The 10,965-nt window shown below is 47.5% G+C and overlaps 2 pseudogenes; both read left to right on the top strand.

The window, feature by feature from the left end:
- Positions 1–318: 318 nt before the first annotated feature.
- Positions 319–7,411, top strand: LOC120917921 (annotated as a pseudogene).
- Positions 7,412–10,064: 2,653 nt separating this feature from the next.
- LOC120925642 lies at positions 10,065–10,213 on the top strand (annotated as a pseudogene).
- Positions 10,214–10,965: the final 752 nt, after the last annotated feature.

The following is a 10,965-nucleotide window of genomic DNA, read 5'->3' as shown; positions in this document are numbered from 1 at the left end:
AGGTTGGGATTGTGGGGTGGTAGTTTAGAATGTGGTGGTTGGCATTGTAGGGTGGTTTGGGGTTGGGATTGTAGGGTGGTGGGTGGTTTGGGGTTGGGATTGTTGGGTGGTCAGGATTTGGGGAGTGGAATGGTAACATGTGTAAACACTGCAGTTAGAGATGGTGGAGGGAATTATGAGGGAGTACAGAGGTGGGAGATTAGGACTGTAGGGATTGGTGGGGTTCTGGGGCGGCATTTATTTGGATGTATTGTAGAGTTTTGCCCCCAAGGTTATAATGAAGGTGACCTCCTATTCTTGTATCTCTTCTAGAACCACGACTGTCCCGGAACCATGTCGCTCTGTAAATCTCGAGGTCCCCATGCTGTAGTGTTGGTGGTCACCCTTCTTTGGGACTTGGCTTCTGCCCAGTTTCCCCGCCAGTGTGCCACCCCAGAGGCCTTGGCTACCGGAGAGTGTTGTCCCGGCCTCTACCCTCAGCGGTCTCCAAATCCCAGCGACCTCTGCGGCTTTACCGTGGGCCGTGGGCGCTGCATGCCGATCACAGTGGACGCCAGGCCTCATGGACCCCAGTATAAAATGGAGGGACTGGACGACCGGGAATTTTGGCCGATTCGCTTCTTCAAAAGGGCTTGTCTGTGCAATGAGCGCTTCTATGGACACGACTGTGGTGGCTGCAAACCTGGATGGAGCGGAGATGACTGCGATCGGCCCCGTTGTTGTGGGTGAGTAGAAGGAAGACTAGAGTTGTGTCTATTTCACTGATATCCAATCATTCTGCTTCTTCATCTGATCAATGGAGACCTCAGATGTCATTAGACATGTGCACAGCAAAAATTTTCGTTTATTTCTGTTTCGTTTCTGTTCGTTTATCGTGATTCGTAACGAGTCGTAATTTCGTAAGACGTTGGTTACCGTATTCGTACTCTTTAGTATTTTTCGTAACACTCTTTTTTTCCGTTTTTTCTGTTAGTTTATTTTTCGTTGAATCGAGATTCGTATTTACATTATATTTTGTATCTGCCGCGTTCGTATTTTTAAAATGATTTTATTCGTTCCTTCGTTTTTACGTTAGTTTAATTTTCGTTGTTTTGCTATTCGTATTTACAATATATTTTCCATCATGCCGCTTTCGTATTTTCATAAGAAATATATCTTCGTCGCTTTATGATCATTCGTGTTTTCGTGTCTAATTTCCTTTGATTGTAAAAAACGTACTTTTGTAGATTTTATTGCATTCGCAATTCTGTTGGAATACATTTTACGTTTATTCGACACACTACTCGTCGTAATTTTGTAATTCGTACTTTACTGTGACTGACTTGACTGTCTTAGTTAGCACACACACCCTGTCTAGAATGAAGTCTGACGTAGAAGAAAACTAAAATATGTCAGATATTACAAATACAAATCTAGAAATGAGATGCACTGCAGTCTAACACAGAAAAAGACACAAGGAGCCAGGAGGTAATGAGAAAGAAGCTCGATTGGGGGAAGGAACAAACCTCTTCAGAGGAAAGGGACAGCGCTCAGTGGCTATTGGTCAATGTCCAGAAATATTTCAGTACTAACCAAAGCTAATTTACATTATTTCTTATTTTCGTTGTTTTCATTTCAGTTTTCCGAAGATCCGTAATTTATTTTTCGTTAGTTTTGATTTTCGTTTTTTATTCTTTGTTTGGCATTTCGTTGTTTTCTTTCGTCGTTTCGAATATTAGTAAGTTTGCATTTTCGTTCATTTTGTTTTTCGTAATTATTATTTTTTTTGGGTTCGGTATTTTCGTTGTTTCTATGTTTTCGTTTCTTTCATCTTTCGTATCTTCGTTGTTTTTTCATATTCGTTATTTTGAAAATATCGTTATTCGTTATTAATTGCGCTAAACCATTCATTCGTATGTTTAACGAATCAACTAAAATAACAAAAATTGACGGAAAACGTATTCGTAACTTAAAAAATTTGCACATGCCTAGATGTCCATGTGCGTGGCTAGAAGGTCCCAGACACTCCATCTCCGGTGTGCCTGTTTGTCCCGGATGGTAGAACAATGGACACCAGTCACTTGGATGGATCTCAGAACTTCTCCAGACATGGAGGATCTCAGAACTCTCCAGACATGGAGGATCTCAGAACTTCTCCAGACATGGAGGATCTCAGAACTTCTCCAGACATGGAGGATCTCAAGAACTTCTCCAGACATGGAGGAGATCTCAGAACTTCTCCAGACATGGAGGATCTCAGAACTTCTCCAGACATGGAGGATCTCAGAACTTCTCCAGACATGGAGGATCTCAGAAGCTTCTCCAGACATGGAGGATCTCAGAACTCAGACTAGACCTCATCTCTCCTGGTCTCAGAAGTCTTTGTAAATCCTTAAGCCAGACTTGCTGGACTCGTGCAGAGCTCTGGCTCCGTGGCAATGGAGGTTCAAGTGTTGCTCCGTCTATGTTCCAAGACATGGAAAGGTTCCTGTGTATCCCCCCGCCCCCCCCCAGTCCAGTCACCCAACACCTCCCATATGGGGGAGACGCAGCTGTTCCCTCTCGGCCTAAATCTTCAGGAACACCAGTAAGGAGGGAGGATCTGCTTCCTTCCACCCCCTAGGAATCCTTGTAACCTGTAGACCCCCAAAGGCCTGTGAAGGTAGGTCCCCCCCATGGTTGGTGACCCCTCAGGAGGTGAAAGCCCTGTAAGATGTCCCCAACCTAGACCATCCTGATTCCCCATGAAATGTAACCAAGGATGATGCATCACTAGCGCCCCTACCAGAGCGAGCGCAAACGGGAATGATGAGCTGAGCGTTGGGTTCGGATGGAAGTTGAACCAAATGTTTGGGTGTTTGTCATGGAGGAACAAGATGGCTTCCTGCTGTCAATGGCTGCTAAGGAAACTGTGCCCCCACCACATGCTCGGCAACCCCGGACATCACCGGGCCCATTCACCCCCCTGGCCAGGTATTGCCCTATGCTGAGAGCATGTGGTATCCCAGAGGAGGGGTGGGAGCGTGTTGCCCATCCCCCAGGCCATGCAGAGATAAGGGTCTAGTATGGATTCCCAGTTCTGACAGTCCACTAGTAGCTGGATAAAGTAAAGGATAGACCCCCCCCCCATTATGAACTGCACAGGTGTACATAGAACATGCCCTATGTGATGTCATAGCAGTTTATCATGAAGCCATAAATGCCACACCCACAAATCTGAGACTTCTGGGGAAGATATTTGTGGCTTCCAATCATCTCCTGTGACAATTCCGCTTTCATTTCTTGTCTAGAAAGAAGAAATGTTCTGGCCTTGAATGATACGGAGCGCCAGAATTTCATTGATGCCCTCCACCTTGCGAAGAACACCGTCCCACCCGGATTACGTCATCGCCACCAGACACTACGATCAGCTGATCGATCCCGAGAGGAACGCCACTCATTTCCAGAACATCTCCATTTATGACTTCTTCGTCTGGACTCACTACTACAGTGTCAGCAAAACCTTCCTGGGCCGGGATCAGGGCAGTGCTGGAGGGATTGACTTCTCTCATGAAGGTCCGGCCTTCCTCACATGGCACAGGTTCCATTTGCTGCAGCTGGAAAGAGACCTTCAGTAAACTTTAACCCTTTCTGGGAGGGGCCGGAAATGTTACACCACTTGTCGGATCTGTTTCTGTATTCGAGGAAGGGGCCCCCTCCATCTGATATCTTGTACCCTTTGTGTGATATGGGACCGGCACATAAAGCTATTTATATAAGTGTAGGAGTCCTGGGGGGGGGGGTTACAGTTACTTGGGTCAAACGCTCATCATTGGGGTCCTCAGAGGGTGAAAGATGGGATTGCTTTGCAATGTTCCTCCATGGATAGGTTGGTCATGAGATGAGTTCACTTCCCATTGCTCTCTGCTACAGGGGGATGGTGTCCTCACCGATATCTGATAAAAGTGGGGGGGTATTGAAAATGCATTGTAAGATATCTGCTGGGATCACATGACCAGAATACACAACAAGTGACACCAATGGTTATGGTCTATGGATGTGGCTAGATAAGGCACATGTACATCTTTAACTGTTTTGTCCCTACTGGGAAGACTTTGACCTATTTCCTTACCAAGAGAAAATGTCGGTCAGTGCCATGACAGGGAGAGCAAACTTGGTTTGGCCCGGCCTTCAACTTTTCATAGTGGAACCCTTCATCTTTATGGGCTTCAGGGAATGCCAATTAATCTATAGCTCACTCCTATGGTCACTGGTCATAATGCTCCTTGTATTCATGGTCATTGGGAAATAATCCCCCCCCCCCCCCATTGATTGCTCATTGCTTGAGGAACCATTGGGCTCCATGGAACCTTATTTGAGCGTCTGGGTTGGACTCTTTCCCTATTCAAACCTAAAATGTTACATTTTGGTTGAAGTCAGATTTTTGGATAGTTGGTGCAAAATCCTAGTCCATGGTGCCGTAATATACCCCATTAGATTATCTTGTGTTTGGTGGCAAAACAGGTAATTTTGCTCATTTTAGTGGTGATTTGTCACGTAGAACTAGATGATGAATCGGTGGCTCTAATTCTCGCTCTTTCCCCATCTTCTTGTGTCTGAAGAACCTTCTGGAAGATCCCTCGTTTTCCTTGCCTTACTGGAATTTTGCCATTGGTGGAAACCGATGTGATATCTGCACTGATGACCTGATGGGTGCGAGGAGCAATTTTGGAGGAAATCTGCTGAGCCCAAATTCTGTCTTCTCTCAATGGAGAGTTGTTTGTGAAGATGTAGAAGACTACGAGAGCCTCGGAACAATCTGCAACAGTGAGTACATGGGGGGGGGGGGGGATTATTGTCGCACATGCAACGGGCACTCATGAGCAAGGCTGGCTCTAATGGGGGGGGGGGGGGGAGAGAGAATCAGAACCTACCTTATACGGCATGACCTGAAATTATGCCACATTAAACTGGTCATGCGTTGGTAGAATTTTTGTTAGGAGTTTTTTTTTCGCGGATTTTATTTTTTTTAATGGATGCAGAATATTCAAATACAACTTTAAAATCCATATTTGAATTTCAGAAGATGGCTCTATTTCTATTTTATGCTATTCAAATCTATTTATATTCTCTTTGAATTTGGGAAGACTGCTATATTCTATCCAGCAGCTGTAGGACTCCTCTGCCATCTTTCATTTTTATACCTTACTGTATTTATTGCAATGTTTCCTGTTTGAAATTTGTTACTATTGTGATTCATAAATTCAGATCCTTCAAAAAAAATTGTGATTCAGAATGAATTGCACATGTCTAATATGTATGGTGAGATTAAATCCTTCCTTTCCCAATCTTCAGGTACAGCTGGAGGACCAATCCAGAGGAATCCTGCAGGGAATGTGGCGCGGCCCATGGTGCAAAGACTTCCCGAGATGGAAGAGGTTTTGCTTTGTCTGGAAGTAAATTTGTTTGACACGGCGCCATTCTTTTCCAACTCTTCTGAAAGCTTCCGGAACACGATTGAAGGTACAGAACACCCAAAACTCGGGATGACTTTCTAATTGGAGGCTGAGCTGGTGGTCTCTATAATACAGGGGTCTCCAAGTGTGGCCAGTGGGCCAGATGTGGTCATTTGCATGTCTTTATGTAACACTTGGGGCACTATTCTCATTGCTTCAAGACTTTCTTTCCTCTGAATATGAATGGAGAGGCTCCATTCTGTCCACCTACACCAACAGAGGAGCATAATTCTCATTGATGACAATGGTGGACCCTATTCCTTCCACTGGCACCAATGATGGAACAATTCCTCCTCCTGATGATGGAGATATCTCTGGCCTCTGACATTAGGACAGCCCTGATCTAATATGAGGCTGTTGCTGCCATTGAAGGCTCTGTGTCGTCCATTGATTTGTGTAACTGAAAGGACGGGTCCACCTGGATGTTATGGGGCGGGAGCATCAAACGATAGTCCTGTAGGTCTTTACCATGAGGTCACTGAGGAAGGGTTTTTGTCTTCATGTATTAATGTGAACTTCTCATTCCACAGGGTACAGCGAGCCGTCTGGTCAGTACAACCCAACAGTCCGAAGCCTCCATAACCTCGCTCACCTGTTCCTCAATGGTACAGGAGGACAGACCCACATCTCTCCCAATGACCCGATCTTTGTGCTGCTGCATACTTCACAGATGCCGTGTTTGACGAATGGCTGAGGAGACACAGTGCCGGTACGATCTGTAGGGTGGAGGGTAGGAGTCTTGATGAGCTCTTCCATACTTGTAGTAACCAAGCTGTGGCGGTACACATTGATATGAAATCTTTGCCCAAATTCTAAAGTTATGGAATTGTAACTGTAAGCCGAGCAATTGTGGTTCTTGTAGTCCTGCTGGCTTTTTCTAGTAGCTGCATAATCTGTACATGGACGGCTCCTGGGGTCCATTCTTGGGTTTGGAGCCAGGCTGGGTCACTTCTAATTTTATGAAGTACAGATACTACAATTAGAATGATTTTATCTAAGTCAATGGTTCCATAACGAAGGACTGTTTTTGTTGTAGATTTCACACAGTATCCCCTGGAAAATGCTCCTATAGGCCATAATAGACGACACAATATGGTTCCCTTCTGGCCCCCAGTGCCCAACAGTGAGATGTTTGCAACTGCCCCAGAAAACCTGGGCTATTCCTACGACATTCAGTGGCCTAGTAAGTATCGTGTCTGAGAATTCTATAATGGCTTTTATTTTATAGAAGCTAGTCTTTCCCAGGTGTCCTTGATGATCTCCTGTCAAGTGCTGCATTATGTGCCGGGTGACTACTTTATGATCATGACCTCCAAGAAGTGGCTTTATTCCAGGGGGGGGGGGGCTGAATAAGTGTTGGGTGTCTATGCTGGAAGCACATTCCCAGTTGGTGACGGCTCTGGGCCTCCTATCCATGGGAACCAGTAGGGAAGAGGAGAGATGGTCTTGGCTGTGAGGAGAACATTCTCTATGAACCTCGGGTTATGACTTGTGATTTGTAATGTAATATTGAGGATTGATAAACTTTTCTTTTTTGTAGGTCGTCCATTAAGACATGAGGAGATTGGGGTAATAACGGTCATAGCGGCCTTGGTTCTTGTGGCTGTGATCTGTGCCGTTACCTGGTGGACCATCCAGAGAAGGAACCGGAGGAATGAAATGCTGGAGCCCCTCCTGGCAAAGTCCTTCCATCGTTATTGTGAAGAGGAGGATGCTGGGAAAGTGTGATGTCCGGGGGAACGATGTAAACTGGATCTCCCAGCTGGGGGATGGTCTCCCTTGTTCCTCTCCTGCCGTCCAGTCATGGAGTCTCTGATCACTTTCTCCTAGCAGAGCGTCCCGGACTGGATCTGCCGTCTCCAGCCAAGGATCTCCAATAATACAATGTGCTGCTAATCACCCCGGACAGTAAAAGTGCTCTAGGGGTTGTGTCTTTATTGTACTCCTAGGAGTGGCTCAGTAATGGAAGTGTTAATGTTACACATGACCTAATAAAAAAGTATAAAACCAATAATTGTCTGAGTTTCTATGAAGATGGATACAGGAACAGTCATGGTGCTGTTCTTGTATTACATACAAGCCCTCTAGGCAATCAGATTGTTCATAATTAATGTTCCAGTTGGATATGGAAGCTTCCATAGAACATTTCTCCATGGGAGATGTTCCCACGGCTGCTTTTCATTCTCCAGGTTTCTGACCTGTGCTGAGAATGTTCTCAGGGCCGATCCTAGGGTCAGGCGCCTGGGTGCAGAAATATTTCTGGCGCCCCACATGGGCATGGTCATCTTACTAACTCCTTCTGACCTGTGCTGAGAATGTTCTCCTAGGAAGCCTGCTAGAGGAGCCAATGAGATGGTGGGGCCTGATTGGTTCAGACCAAGTTTTAGGTTGGTGTGGTGATATCGAAGTGTGAAATTTTGGTGGTTTTGGGTTTACACGTCACATGATTTCTGGGGGGCCTTGAGAATTACCTGCGTATGACTTTCCTGGATGCTCGGTCTAGAGCAGCGATGGGGAACCTTGGCACTCCATTTCCCATGAAGCTTAGGCACTCTGCAGTGTAGTGGAGCATCATGGGAAATGTAGGTCTAAAACATCTGGGGTGCCAAGGTTCCCCATCACTGGTCTATAGTATCAAAGCCATGGGATTGGCATGGTGGGAAGATGTGTGGACAACTGCAGAATGATGCCCCCCCCCATAGACTGTCCAGTTCTACATATAGATCCTGGAAACAACCTCAAGAGACCACCTGGGTCTATATGTATGTAGCACTACCCCCGAAGGAGCTGCTGGTGGTTTGATTTGGGTGGCACGTTACCTCTGTATCTCTGCCGTCTAGGGTACTGGATGAGAGCTGCAATAAAGGGAATGTCTTTTCTGTGCTTTATTACTCAACCGGGTAAAATGATAGAAGTGAAGGGATGGCAGAATAAAAGATGGCAAATTCAGGTGTAACTGGGTAGGGAAACATTCCTGCCAATGACACTTTACATTGCCCCTCCAGCCAGAGTGGGTACAATGCATCCGGACAGGTCTCTCTCACCAGCCTGGCAGCCAGAGTGTCACTTGGGATTAAGTCTCTGCCACAGACCCTCCTAAAGATTGGAGACAATTATGGTTCGGAATCCTCCCAGTAGATTCAGCCGGATCTCCTTCAGGTGGTTTTGGTCAAATTGGCAACTGACAGGCGACCAACATCCAGCCTCTCAGAACCAGAGTCGTCCCCCGATGAATGGACAGGCCCCTCCTGGAACACCAGCCTCGTGCTTGGTATCTTCGGACAGACTCATCAGCTTCCTCCAATTGGACGGACAGCTCAGGACCACCTTCAGGTTGGGGACCCAGCCAATCACTGGGTCCGCACAGCAGATCAATTGCCCAGGGGCAACGTGGTCCAGGAACACTGACACACACCACTCCCAGGAGGGCCATTTGCGGGGGTGTCGTGGAATGGCTACCCCAATGGTGGGCACACACATGAAGAGCCTCGAGAGAATGGCATCTGCCCCTAAAAACCCCTCCCCAGCATGCACAGCGAGGCTATCACCCTCCCTGATTGGCTGCTGAGGGGAATATCCAACTGCACTTGACTCCACTGCTGCCACCTATCGTCCCGGGGCGGAACACCCTTTTCCGGCAACGACGGCATGCACAGCCAACGCTAGAGCAGAGGCCCCAAATTTAAACAAACTAGTTCAGAGACAACTATTTCTCGGAACTTTCCCCTAATCTTCCAATAGCGCTACATGTAGATCATAGGGTGACCAACCAGGCCTACATGTAGGAATGAACCCGAGACCACATGGGTCTACACATAGATACAGGGAATACCCCCCCCCCCCCCAGAGGCTACCCAGGCCTATATGTAGATCCAGGAATGACCCCTAGAGACCACCCAGGTCTAACTGTAGATTCAAGAATGTCCACCTGGGCCTACATGTAGATCTAGGAATGACCCCCCCAGAGACCACCTTGGTCTACATGTAGATTCAAGGATGACCCCCCCCCCCCCAGAGACCAACGGGGTTTGCATGTAGATCCAGGAATGACCCCTGATACCACCCAGGTCTACATGTAGATCCAGGATTGACCACCTAAGATCAGGTCCCACCTAGTACCTAGATGTAGAAGAGTTCCCATGGCTCACTGACCATCTTGAACCTTGTTTTAGAGAAGTTCTGGAGCCAGGCTCTGAGTTCTCAGACATGCCACTGTCCGGGTTCTTTCAAACATCCTGGTTTACTTACTAAGGCCGGACAAAGCGCAATGACGGTTTGTGAGGGAATTGGAGAGGAGCCAATTGATTCGCAGAGATTCTGACTGAATTCTCAAACTCAGAAGATCGTGACAACTGTCTAGCAAATCAAACTCTTCAATGGCTCCTCCTCCTTCCCATCATTCTTTGTGTCCTTTCCCTCCTCTTATTGGGAGGAGTTATTATTCCACAGAACATATGAAGCTTTTCAGGGGACCTCCTACCATCCTGAGTAGACAGGAGCTGAACACTCAGCGCTGCTCAATGTCTTCATGGATGGTTGTGGTCCTCCTTGGGTGTATGACCGCTTCTCACTCATCATTATCCTCCTCACTTACTTACATGGCAGGGGAGACACCATGATCATGAAGGTGGTTCTCCCAGGGCGAGGCTCGGCCATTGCACTTTAGGCCGTGCTGATCGTGGTTGTCTTCCCTGCTGCTTCTCGGCCTAGTCCTAGTCTGGCCTTCTGGCTGGCTGGTGTAAGTGTTATCTCTGTCAGCGATCCGGTTGGTGGAGCTGGTAATGCCCTGTGGTATGACGGGGTAGAGCCATGCAAATCCGCCGGGTTGGCTGGCAGGGGTGGAGGGGCTAGTATTGGTGGAGGCTGTTATCTGAGTGGCAGTTCTCCCCAAGAAAACCTTGAAGGGCTCTCTAGCTGGCAGGGGTGGAGGGCTGCACTGGCCGGTCAGGGGGTCGGATATGGAACGAAAAGCCTATGGTGCATGTGCCCCTGGAGTGGCAGTCCAGGGGTATCTGAAGATCACTGTGTGTGAGGGACACATTGATTGAAGGATACCACGGTCACTGCACCAGATACACGCTTTTTTTAGCACCTGCCTCCTGGGCCGGGCCTTTTGGCTAGGACCGGAGGAATTTTTTATTCCTGGCCGGAGGGCCTGGTCATTGTTTCACCACAATGGCCACTTCTTTCACTCTCCACTATCCCTTCCCCCACTTTATTTTATTTAAGCCTGTGTTTGTCACTTTTTTTGTTGTGCACGTTTTGTGTCACTGTGTGATTAGTAGGGTGCGGGTCCTCGGGCCAGCCCTGAACGTCTTGGGAGTGGGTGGACATGGCCTTCTGGCTTAGTTCACCTGCTCTCATGGGGTCTCCCTTCGGGGGAGCCCCACCTAGTACTGGGAGGGTTCTGTTTCGGCAGTCCCTCCGAGGAAGTTGGGTCCGTGTCGGCTTCGGTTGCTCGGACCACAGTACCTCAGTCCCGGTCTGGAGC

Source organism: Rana temporaria, chromosome 1 (genome assembly GCF_905171775.1).
Source record: "Rana temporaria chromosome 1, aRanTem1.1, whole genome shotgun sequence".
In the NCBI taxonomy this organism is placed as follows: Eukaryota; Metazoa; Chordata; class Amphibia; order Anura; family Ranidae; genus Rana; species Rana temporaria.
This window is presented reverse-complemented; position numbering and strand designations above follow the sequence as displayed.